Source organism: Anser anser, assembly GCF_964211835.1.
Source record: "Anser anser genome assembly, chromosome: Z".
NCBI classification, from domain to species: Eukaryota; Metazoa; Chordata; class Aves; order Anseriformes; family Anatidae; genus Anser; species Anser anser.
Genome location: NC_139723.1, coordinates 65,317,411 through 65,330,596, shown reverse-complemented (window position 1 = coordinate 65,330,596; position 13,186 = coordinate 65,317,411). Strand labels below are relative to the sequence as shown.

Sequence of the window (13,186 nt, the reverse complement as noted above, 5' to 3'; positions counted from 1 at the left end):
CATACAGCTGCATCAAGCACCTGGGGAACAAAAGTAATGCAAGACCTGCACAGAAGAATCTCTTCAATATACAGCAAAGGAGCAGAGGACATATATGAACCTCAAGGGAAACAGAAAAGCTTACAGCACACATCATTGGCAGCATCTAAGTAGATCAATGACAGTGACCTTTGCCAGAGGGCATAGCTTGATGTTACATCACAAAAGAAGTTTAAAAAAAAAAGAAAAAAACCACAGGCTTGAAGAAAATACCACTAACATTCTTATTTTCCTTCCTAATGCTACAAGTCATATTACTTGAACTTCCAGCAAGGCAGGATAAACATGTAATCAAAGACAGAACTATTACATTTTTAAAATAACACTGTGACACTATAAAAAGTCTGAAGTACCACAGTTTTTAAAAGTGACACTGGTGTTTTGGGCTGAGGAATCCATATAATTTATTTTTCATGTTTGTTTTAAAGTACGGAAAGAAAAAGAGGTTTTGGGTGTCTGCCCCCACACAATCACAAAGTTGTTGTGTTCCTTCCTCTCCCTCCCATACTCTAAACATAATTATCACCAGTGAGCAAGAATAAGAAAGTATTCTGTCCTCAGTGGCCTAAATCCTTCCATGTGACATACTTGTGCAGGGTTCTTTTAAATTTTATTTTTTTTTAATAGTTATGCAAAGCCAAGTTAATATTTAAGGCACATGGCATAAGCATGAGAGTTTAACTTCTACACCAAAATGCAGGACTGTAGCCATGGTAAATACTCTCCCTGACAACTCACTAAGCAGAACCACTTAATGAGAAGTTAAACGTATGGAGCTCACAGGCATATGAAAATAAAGTTATATGTTATTCTGATAGCAAAAAGGTCTTTTGAACTAGGGTAAAGAGAATCAAAATCTTTTACAGCTCAGGAAGCCCCATGGTATAATGCATCTATTACCTAACAGTTAAGTGTTGGGGGGGGGGGGGTTGTTATGATGCTCAGAACTGTAATTTCTTCATTGCACATAAAGAAACTTATCTAATATATTGAAATTAGACTGCTAAAAGTAACAAAGAGCTACTTTCTGGCAATCTGAATGCAGAGTATCTTACCGGCTTGCTCTACCACCAAACAATATTTCATACTCCTGGTCCAAACTAAAGAATGCTTCTTCCACACATACTCCATGATGAAAAGTAGATGAGAAGAGACAGATAAAAAAGTGGCAGAAGAGATTTCTGTGTTTTCATACCTTGTTAAAGACCGGTCTTTGCAAGAGATAACTTGCTTTGTATACAAAAGTAAGTACAGCACATTTGAGGAGTTATTCCAAAGCTACAAATTAAGTATGTAAAGCCAGTCTAAAAGTATTTTTTTAATCATGGTTTTCTGCTCACTTCCACTAATCAAACAGAAATGTAGAAACAATTTGGACAAAAAATGGTATCATAAAGATTCACTATCACAATGTATATACTCAGAAGTCAGTGAACGAGACAACAATTTTGCAAGTCAAATTATAAGGACAGACACTTAAGCAACATAAAGGACAGTCTCATTTAACATCAGCCAAGGGCTCCCCTAACTGGCTCTAGTTTTCCCTTACTATATTTCTGGAATTTATTTTCCTAACTATCTATGATATTACTTGTTAAAATAAGGGATATATATTTGCTCATTTTAGATGCAAGTTCAACGCAATTTGTTGCGCTTGCATAAGACTTTATATTTATGTAATATGCAACACCAAAGTATAAAAGGCATTTTCTTCAGCATGAAAATATTTTCCGTAGAGAAGTACTCTCCTATCTGTGGATGGACAGCTGAAACTGATTTTGACCATTCTTCACATCTAATTCGATACTGAAAACTGGCACTTCAAACTGAAAGCCACTAACTGTTTAATACTGACGAGATGCAAGAGAGGCAGAGCATGTGAAATATTCAGAACACAAACACACACAACAAACGTATCTACACACTACTATACCACACTAACATTGACTCACTAAGCTATACAAAGGTGCTTGAAAAAGAGTACTGCCTACTTACAAAGTCATTTCTTCACTACAACAATTGCAGGCAATGTGAAAAAAATAAATTCTTTATTAATATTATTAGCTTGTGGTATCAGTTACGGCAGGCCCTGGTCATGCACATTCAATCATTTTTGGCTATCTCCATAGAGTTCACTTACTACTTTGATCTAGATTTGAGATACTATTATTACTGATATATTTGTTAGAGTTTAAACTATAACTGTCTAGAATTTTGCATAACTGGATAATACATAATACAGTTTGGAGGATTACTGACTGATAATATGAAAAAAATATTTGATTATGCAGCATTGAAAGATATTTTTTTATTCACACTGCTGATAGTGTTGTAATTATTGGGCTGTGTTAGCTTAGCCAGTAGAAATACAGACAGTAAACAAATCACCAGGAAGACAAAGTTTCAAACTAAAACACTGGAATTACTCTTTCTAATCTTTCAGAATTAACCACACAGTAGTAGACTGGATATTGGTATGGGGTTGTGTTTGATAGTTGTTATTTTTTCCTGTTTTTAATAGAGTGTTCCAATCTGAACCAGAAATAAGTGATTAAATTTCATAGCTTTCTTCTTCTTTTCCTCCAGCAGGAAAAATTATTCAGGTACCAGCATTTAAAACAGAGAGAATAGCTTTGTCAGAACTAATGAAATATCAGTTGAGACTCTCCACTCTGTTCCCTGAAACACCAAAATTTGCTATGAATAAGCAACTTTCTACATGCTTATCACCTCCAGCTGGGCCTGCCATTTACTTAATGACAGAGCTAGATATATGCCATCATACACTGCTAGTTGCAGAAGCTAGCCTTTCTTGCTTAAAGTCGTGTGACCTTGACTCTTCCAGTATCAGATACAACTACTGCTTCAGATTCGGTACTAGTCTTCATGCTTCAATGAGTCTAGGTCACTAGTCAAATACTCTTCCATTGAGATTAAAAATAAATAAAACTTCTGCATTCTGAGACAGAGCTTCTGTTATTCCCTTATAGCCTCAGTAAATTATGGTAATGAGCTTCAGAATTTTCCTGAATTCCTTTGATTTACCCAGTATTTCTTTTACCATCTCTAGGCTACACTCAATTCTCTGTAGACATACTGCCAGTAGAGATTCTCAACACAGAGAAAGGAGTCAGGTTTATAAATACACACGATGTACAAATGGTGCTTAGATACATTAATGTAATGAAGCCCAGTCAAGCTTGGGATTGAGCCTGTGATTTATCAGTATGGGGTTACTACATTAAGTACAGCGCTATGCATGTGCAGCTACCCTCTCTCTCACCTCAAATGGATGTGTAAGTGGCCAGATTGTGGGATCCCACATGTATCCCCTTAGGCTGGGGTGGCCATAGCCTGCTTTGGCATCCTGGCATCCCCAGAACAGATACCTTCAAGACGCTACTTCTATGACAGTTAACTTCCAGTTAACAGTCTGGAAACCCACAGTCTAGAACATTCTCCAACAACTCCAGTTTACATCATTCTTCCTCTAGTTTTCTGTTATATCACTATTTTTTCCTTCCCTTTCACCTTCAATACAAACAGCCCTAGCAGGCTCTTGCGGCATAGCAATCCGTCTTCAGCTTCTTCCCCAGCTCCATCACAGCTCTTTTGCCCTTAAGCAGCTATACTTAATGACAACCTATAAGATCAGTTAAACATTAGCAGTAAGACAACCATATCAATCACATGCAGTATGAAAATTGTTTAAAAAAAAAGGCAAAAAAAAAAAGCTAACTTTAAGACTATCATTTTAGTTATGTATTTATGTAAGTAAAAAATAGCATTATATGATTTCTCTGTAGTGGTCACAGAATTTCTACTACAGGATGAAAAGTATAGAAGCTTTCAAAGCACATATGGAACTTCAGATATGAGCAACAAGATTTAACCACTTAGCTATCCAACCAAAGCAACAAAGATTCCATTGGGCAATTAATCCCCTCCATTCTCAGTGTGTGAAAGTACTTAGCATAAAACTGCACCTGAAGACTAAAATATTATACCCAGAAAACTATGTATTGTCAGATTTTAACTGAACATTTTTCTTGAAATTCTTGTTCCTACAGAATGTGCAACTTTAAAACTTTTTGGAGGGGAGACTTTAAGTTGAGTCAATTCCATTTCATATGACCTCTGGGTTTCAAAAATGTCAGAGTAGCTCAAATTGGCTTTACTATTCCAGAAAGTACATTATGTAGACTATAGTACGTCAGCCAAAGGAAACAGAAAACAACATGTATGCGACAAATCATGAAGATACAGGAAGATGAAAAACAGAATAAAGAAATAAAAGAAAAAGCATGAAAAAGCAGAGATTGTTACATTAACTATGTTCCCAACTGGAGTATTTCCATGTATTACAGTTTCACCTACTGCTAATAAGAAAATGTGGTAGCAACAGAAGAGAACAGAAAACAAACAATGGTAGGAAGAACAGAAATATGGGAAATCTCCCCAACTCCTACTAGTCATTACGTTTCATATTTTCCAATTTCAATATATAATTACAGTTGGTCAGACCACTGTTCCTTCACACACTATTGCAAAACAAATGGTTTGACCAGAATTTCATTTAGTTCAGTTATCTCAATGTTTGTATTTCAACAACCGGACTGTCAATATTTACTTCACACAAAAAAGACTATGAAATACATACATTGAGAAAAGCAAGTGTAAATTAAGAGAATAATTGAGAATGCAATGCAGGAGACAATTTAATACTGAATATATCACAAATAAATTTAATATTTTCTTCATCAATTTTCTTACTCATTAAAAATATTTTATCTGAGTTTAAAGCTAAATAGTATCTATTGTTTCAGAGATTTATTTCCTCAAATTTAGTACCAGCTGAGCACAATCAGACCAGCATGGCTGTTACAGAATATTGAAGTATTGAATTTTAACCTCAGATTTTTACTTTACCTCTATCATCCAGTTCTTTCAAAATCTTAATAGCCTTCTAAGCTACATAACATCATACACTATAAGACTGAAACTGAACAGGTACAACTGCATACATGCGCTGCAAGGTATTTCCTTATTTAGGACAATTCTGTAATACCCTTTGGTCCTGCATACTCACACATGCTCTTTGACTGGAAAATTTCCAGATATTTCCTTTTAAGAGTTACTACTTTGCTGTAAGTTTCCTAATAAAGCAAGCCAAAAACAAACAAACAAACAAACAAACACCTGTAAGCAGAGGTAATTGCTCTGGAAAGTACTTTTAACACACTGAATATACTTAAAAATTAGTTAGGAAGTGATCTATCTCCATTCACAATGGTTGTTTAAAAATGCAGTCAATTTAATACAGAAATAGATGCAAGACCAGAATAAATATCTCCCCTAATTTAAATATAGTTAAGACACTCACACACTTAACTTCAATAATCCACATTTTAAAGATGTAGAATTATTTGAAAAAGTTAAGTAGCATGGAACAAACAATGCTTACTTTAGGTTTTACATGAGTAGTTGCATAATTAAAATGAGCATGTTATGAACTAAAATTGAAATCCTATCCAGAGCCTACTGAAATAATGGGCATATTGCCATTGACCTCAAAGTATAATCATTCCCTTTGTTAGGTCAGATTTGTGTAAACAAGCAGAAACTAAAGAACACTGAATACCAAAACTAAATGAATATGATGTTGCCACTAAAAGAATTAATTTACAACCTGTGTCTTAATTAAAAACATATGCTTTTAATGTATTCCTATACAGAAGCAATCTAATAAAATGTAGCTATAAAGTTGAGCTAAATAGTCCAGACTGATGTTTAAAATGTGAAGAAAACATGAAAATGTAATATATATTCAAGTGTGGTGAGAGAGAGTATTTATGCAACAGATTGCACACAAACTCCAAAGTTGGTAAAAATCCAGGGTAGAAATTGGCCTAATATGTTTTTCTGGATATTTAAGAATGAGGAGCACAGCTAGTCACTTGCATACGTATTATTCTGCCAGCCTTTGTAAGTTATGGAAATAACAGCTCTGATACTGTACATAAGTGAAACGGGGAGAGAACACTAGGATTCTAATCAGGCTACTAAGAAAAAATTTTAAATGAGAGATTTTTAAAAGTCTTCATGTTCTCGAAGAAAAATAAGGCAAAATATGACATTTCAAACTGCTAGAAAGTCCTTCCTCAGATATCTGGCCAAGCAGTAACTGAGTGTTCTAACAGATATCCCAAACTATTACCACCAAACATTTCCTGGAAAAACTATCATTTGAATAGTTTTATGACCCTTTGTGCAACTCAGAAGGTAAATGCCGGGAGAGAGGAGAAGAAAAAAAAAGAGGAAAAAACAGCATACAAAACTATTTTTCATTGATTTTTTTTCTTCTGTAGTAACTCTAGTGCGTAAAAGAAAAGCATTTATTTCTAAACTACATCAGGTATTAATATACCATAACTGTCAACAGAAAATGTAGTTTGGTATTTAAGGGATTTATTCTAACGAATTTTTAATTACTGAAGGCCTCATTTAGGGAAAGACTTTCACTGGCGGCAGTAAGGAGCTGCACTACCCACTCTGTGTGCTCGTGTATGTTCTCAAGTTTTCCAGTTCAGAAATCATTAGGTGTGTGACCAGTTCCACTCAAAACTGATTTGATCTTCGATACGTCTTCTAGGTCAAGATACTGATTCTGTCAGTGGTCAGTAGCAAGTACATAAAAATAAGGAACACGCCACATACAGAAACTTCAAGTACAACTACTCCTATTATGCAAAGCACCATACATACAAGATCAAATACCTTACTTTCTTCCATACATTGTAGCAGAATGCTAGTATATTTCAAGGGTTGCTTTTTTTTTCCCCACCCCCCCAAATCTATCATTTTGAATATGCAGATTTTTTTTTACCTACTCCCCTTCAAACTCCCTGAGAACAAAGAGGAATCGGAAATACAGTGTTATTCATTGCAAAGCAGGTCCTCACATTTTCTGTCTCCTGCAGAGACAGAAATTAAAGACAACAGATACAACAGTTTTTGAACAGTCTGACACCTGTGGTCTCCAGGACATAAAGTCAATGGACAATCTTCTGATTTTTGCTCAAAAATAAACCAAAGAAAAAGAGCCTCCCACCAGATGCTAAAATTCACAGTAAGAAACTCCAGCGGAACAACTAGAAAGTCTGCGTAACAAACAAGGGTGAAAATTGCTTAATGGACTAAAGTCAAGGAAGTAATAAGCAAACAAATACAACTGACATCAGAATTACTTCTTGAATTCAGTGCCTCTCTTGTTAATGGAGGAAGAAACTATAGGATGAGAATCAGAGACAAGGCTTCATGGGAGTTGAAAACACTGGATGCTCATTTTTATCAGACAAAGCAATGTGAGAGTGCCTTATATAGAGAAGAAATCTTTGCAAACAAGTTAACAAGTCCAGAAAAAGTGGAAAACTGCCTCAGAAAAGAAACATAACAATCTTGGACCTGCAGGAGGAAAGGAATGCAGAGTCCTGGCTGGCCCTACCCTGCAACCAAATGCCTTAACTAGTACTTAATGGAGAAACGTTACTTGTTATTACAAAATAAAAGTATATTACTAATCTATAAGCAACTGAGATGCAAGGAGTAATTGTGCCCATAAAGTACATTTCATTTTAGTACTATTGATCAGGTAATGCAACTTCCAAATCATCCCTGGCTGCCTAAAACCCCATAATATTACAAAAAATGAAAGGCATGATTGCATTCAGCTCTACACAGGTAGGCAAAATGAAACAAAGAACTTTTGCCCCTCTCAAATACTTAGAGCAATGCCAGAAACATTGCAGTTCTTTAGATTATGGACCCCAATATTTACAAGAGTTTAGGACTGCTGCCATATACATATACCTTCTGCCCCTTCAAAATCTGGCAGCACTGGCCTGTACTGGGAATGCATACCTCACAGGTAAATGAAAGAGAGTATATTTTGCCAATGAGAGTATGCGGACAAGCAAATGATCACTGAAAACATCATGAAAGTTAATCTTATACATACACAATAAATAAACCAGCAATGTAAAATTTCTCTCCTTTAAAGATTTGAAAAAACTACCAGTTGTGTAAAAACAGTAATGCCACCCATATGGGCTCCAGCAACATTGCAAGCACTGCATACTAGTACTGTCTGCATACATATTGGGGTTAATACTAAGAGCCACCATGCCACACTGCTTAGCAATACACTTACTGAATTACAAGTACAGTGGTAACTGGCAAAAATAAAAGAGTCTGTATTAACTTTTGAGAGACAGAGGGAGAATGAGCTCTCTTGTAGCATGAAAAAGCCCATTTAAAATCCAGAAAAGTGGAAAAGCCATACCATCTGCAGTACTGTCCACTTTTACTGACACTGGTCTAACCTACAAATCGAGGTGTATTTGGCTTACATAAAAACATGCTGTGGCCTTATTCTTTATTCATGCAAATAAAGATCCCTCCAACAAAAGAGTACATTAGTTCAGTGGCACTGCTGAATTAACTGTTGCTAAAGCAGTAAACCACTCACAAAACTAATCCAAGGGGACCCCAATCCAAGCACGGTATTTCTGCATTTCAAAAGCTGTTATCTACATAAATATTTCTAACAGTGTACCAGAGAAAAAAAGGATACAGATTTATATTCTCAATACCAAAATTTTAAGAAAAAGGCTTCTGTTGTTGTTGTTGTTGTTTTTTTTTTTACAGTTTGAAATCAGAACAAAACACTGTAGCTGCATCAAAATGATCTTTATGGTCTTGTCAAGCACAGTGGATTTGGTTTTCTTTCTTACAAAACAAAAAACAGTCTTGCTATGTGATGATACCAACAGATGACAATATCTAATGCAATGACATTTGAGAAGTACTACCTCTCTAAGTATCATTTCAGAAGTTTTTCCATTTAAAACACTTGTATCTCAAAGACAAAGTTCTGCCCCCTTGGACATATATACACATGTTCATCTTGGCTTCCCCCAAAACTCTTCTTCTCTATGGGTTTGCTTGGTACTTTTATTCAACTACTGACGTACTAGGAAGAAAATTAATAGCTCTGGATCTTTCCTCTTCACAGGAAAAGACTCGGTTCTGTAAAAGTCACGTTGTTTATACAGTTAGTCATGTTATTTGGAAAACTAAATGCTGTTTAGTACCTGGACAAAACAAACTACCTTGATATAGATTAAAAAAAAAGAGAGAGAATTCTTAGGTTGCAAAAGGAAAAAAATTTTTGAATTTTGTCATCCTCCATTCCTGCTACAAACTAACTCAGAATGCAAGAGGACACCTCTGGCCCTTACCATTCCATACAGGTGCACAGGACAAGGAAAAATTTTGTTCACATGGTATATGCTTGCCTTGCTAAGAATTCCAGTGCCAGGAACACAAAATGAAGTAGTCAAAATTTGAGTCCTCAGAAGACAGATCTGAGAATTTAACATTAATTTTGCTAAGAGGTGTGATCTGTGATGCAGAATAAAAATACAAAGACTAATTTCTGTCTACTTGAGATAAATGATTCATGTAAGTTTTTATCTTTTTTTTTTTCCATGTAAAGATTGTCAAAACAGCATTACGCTATTAAACAACTTCACAATGAAAATTTATCAGCTCAGTATTTTTACTTTTTTACTGACCATCAAGAGACTAATTTAGACAATGTCAGAATAAACAGAATAAACTATGAAAAAAATCGTCTGACAAAAGTCTCATGTAGTTCAACAAGGAGTGCAGAGTCGTGCACCTGGGAAGGAACAACCTCAGATTGTTCTGGACATGCTGGGGGCCACCCATCTGGAAAGCAGCCTGGCAGAAAAAGACCTGGGGGTCCTGCTGGACACCAAGCTGAACATAAGACAACAACGTCCCCTTGCTGCTAAGAAGGCTGTTGGTATTCTTGGCTGCATTAGGCAAAGTATCACCAGCAGGTCAAGAGAGGTGATTCTTACCCTCTACTCTACACTGGTAAGGCTTCACCTGGAGTGCTGTGTCCAGTTCTGGGCCTCCCAGTACAAGAGAGACATGGACATAATGAAAAGAGTCCAATGGAGCGCCACAAAGATGTGGAAGGGACTGGAGCATCTCTCCTACGAGAAAAGGCTGAAGAGAGCTGGGATTGATCAACCTGGAGAACAGGAGGCTCAGGGCCTTATTAGTGAGTATAAATACCTGAAGATATGATGTAAAGAAAAAGCCAAGTCTTTTCAATGGTGCCTAGTACCAGAACAAAAGGCAGTGGGCAAAAAAATGGAATGCAGAAGGTCCCATGTGAACATCTGGAATCTTTACTGTGCAGAGGATGCAGCACTGGCACAGGTGGGCCAGAGAGTTCGTGGGGTCTCCCTACTTAGAGATCTTCAAAACTTGCCTAGACAAGGTCCTGGGCAACCTGCTCTGGGTGTCCCTGCTTGACCAAGGGAGTTGGATCAGATGGTCTCCAGAGGTTCCTTCCAAAACCTGCCATTCTTAGTTTCTGTGACAATAATGAACTCTCATACTGTTATAGTGTCCAAGAAAAAAAAAAAAAAAAACTCAAAGTGAAATTTCTACAGGTGAACGCTATCACAAAACCAGCTCTCACTGTTTTAGAACCTAAGTTAAATCACAGTCTTATCCTGAAATAAGACTAAACACTTAAGACTCAGAAAATATGAACAAAACGTTCTGAAGTAAGTGGATAAAGGAAGGTGAAACAAAAACAACATTCACAGAAGTATTATCCTTGTTCTGTGTAATTGCTATTCATATTATACAAAGTCCCCAGGGTCCCGAGACCCTCTAGTAAATACCCTACATAAGGCCTATTATCTACCACATTACAAGAAGCTGGTAACTCTCTCCAATTTCTGGGATCATCATAGAATCATAGAATGACCTGGGTTGAAAGGGACATCAAGAATCATCTGGTTCCAACCCCCCTGCCTATGGCAGGGACACCACCCACTAGATCAGGTTGCCCAGGGCCTTGTCCAACCTGGCCTTGAACATCTCCAGGGATGGGGCATCCACAACCTCTCTGGGAAACCTGTGACAGTGCCTCACCTCCGAGTGAAGAACTTCTTCCTAACCTCTAAGGGAGAGAACCTCTAATGCTCAGAAGCTCCCCAGTGAAACTGAAGGAAGATGCTTCTGCTGACAACAGTATCAAAAAAATGTTCCCATTAATTGTTCTCATAGAAAGCAGAGAGCTGCATCAATGGGAAAGATGGAGGAAAGTACTTTTGAAACACTGTTATAGCACCTAAAAAGTAACCTTATATTTGGTTAGAACTCCAACACCTCAGGAGTTCAAAGCACTGTAGCTATACACTTCTCTCTTCCTTATAATACATGAACTGGTTCATCAGATGAGATACCCAAAACGATGAAAACAAGCACACTGCTATTTCAGTAATTAATTTAGAATTACATTCCTTAAGTTATTATAAATATCTTTACTCATTCCCACCTCCCCCCCCCCCCAAATCCATTTTCACATATGCTGGTACAATTTGTTAGCCAGGATAGCTAGCAGTTTCAGTAAAAGCCTGACTAATCCATTCAAGATTATAAATGTAGCCTTTGGGATTACTGAATTTAAAAGTTTAGCAATGCTTTATGAAGGTAAGTATAAACAGCCTGCTGATACTACACTCATTTAAAATGTGTGTGTGTACTTGGAAGTGTAAAGTTTTTACTTATTTTAAAATCTTACGTCCTTTTTTATAAGATAGTATACACAGGTCCTTCAGGAACTCCGCAGCGTACTTGGATAATTAATAAGCTCAGTAAGACCTTAATATTCACTACTTGTTGCTGAGACCTTATTTTCAACGGGAATTTTTCATGTTCTCTGGAAACTGGCTCCTTTTGCAGTTAAAGGCCTGCAAGTTAGCACTGATGTAGGCCTTCATCTGAGACTCCAAACTGTTCATGACTGTGATCATCCAACCAGGACGGGGAAGCCAATACAGAACACACAGTAATAAACCATATTAAAGTACCACAGTGAAAGAAAATACGCAATTCTGCTTTGCAGTGCCAGAGTAACACTAACAAAATGTCAAGTTATTCAGTCATAACAGTAAAAATGTAGTGCTGCCAACACTGCTCATACATACACACTGGGGGGGGGGTTAAACTGACTGAACCATACCACCTACCAATTACACGTCTTCACTCACTGTCTAAATTATGCCAGTAAAACCTGATGCGTAACACAGCTCTAAAGGGGTACTTAATTTCACATATGCGAGCTGCCCTAGTAAAGGAACTACCTGCATGCAAAAAAAAACTGATTGTAAACAAATGTTTTTGTGAAAAATCAAGGTTTTTCTAAATAAAAGAACTGTTTTAATTTGAATTTCATTCTTTTTTAAATTAGAAACTTGAGTTTTCTTATTATGAAGTATTAATGTCCACATGTAACAATAATATTTGAAATATGAAACCAAAGACCCCTGCAACAGATTCATTAACCTGTCTTTCCACTAACAAGAAAACATTGTTCCTTAAACAAAAAACAAAACAAAAAAACCCTACACATCCCCCCAAATCCAGCCACTATTACACCTTTTATGGAAAACCCAGGAGAGATCAATTATTTTAATCACTGTTTTAAAGATTTCTGCAGGGAGTACAATGATTCCAAAAATAGGCCACATACAGAGCAGTACAGAATTTGGTTGGGAAAGCACAAGTAATAATAAAAGGTTCCTAATCCAAATTAGTGCTGCTGCACCTGCTGCTATTTACATAAAAGAGAAAAGAATAAATACTGTTCTTAAACAATAGAGAAACAGATCTGCCAATAAAGTGCAATTGCCTACCCATAACTGCAGAGGATGAACAGCAATATTTTCCCAGGACTGCAAGATTTTAGATAGATTAAGCACAAGGCTTTTTTGAATCTATCACAGTAATGGTGGTATAGAAGCAAGCAAATATGCACATATGCAGGCTTTGAAACCACCTATTAAAAGCTGTCAGTTCTCATCTTGATTAAGCACAATAAATCAAAACAACTACAAAGTATATTCTCACATTGCCTGAATCTGCAATAAAGTGCTGTTTCAGAAGAAAAATACTATTATAGTAGGGGAGGTTCTGCCTTGAAATTCTTATAAAAAACATTATACATGGTTAACAAAACATTTTCCACGCTGTTTTG

At 36.4% G+C, this 13,186-nt stretch overlaps 1 protein-coding gene across 6 annotated transcripts in view; it reads right to left on the bottom strand.

The window, feature by feature from the left end:
• ADAMTS6 (ADAM metallopeptidase with thrombospondin type 1 motif 6) overlaps positions 1-13,186 on the bottom strand; it is a 158,354-nt gene that overhangs the window by 122,601 nt on the left and 22,567 nt on the right. The gene's annotated exons all lie outside the window — the stretch shown is intronic.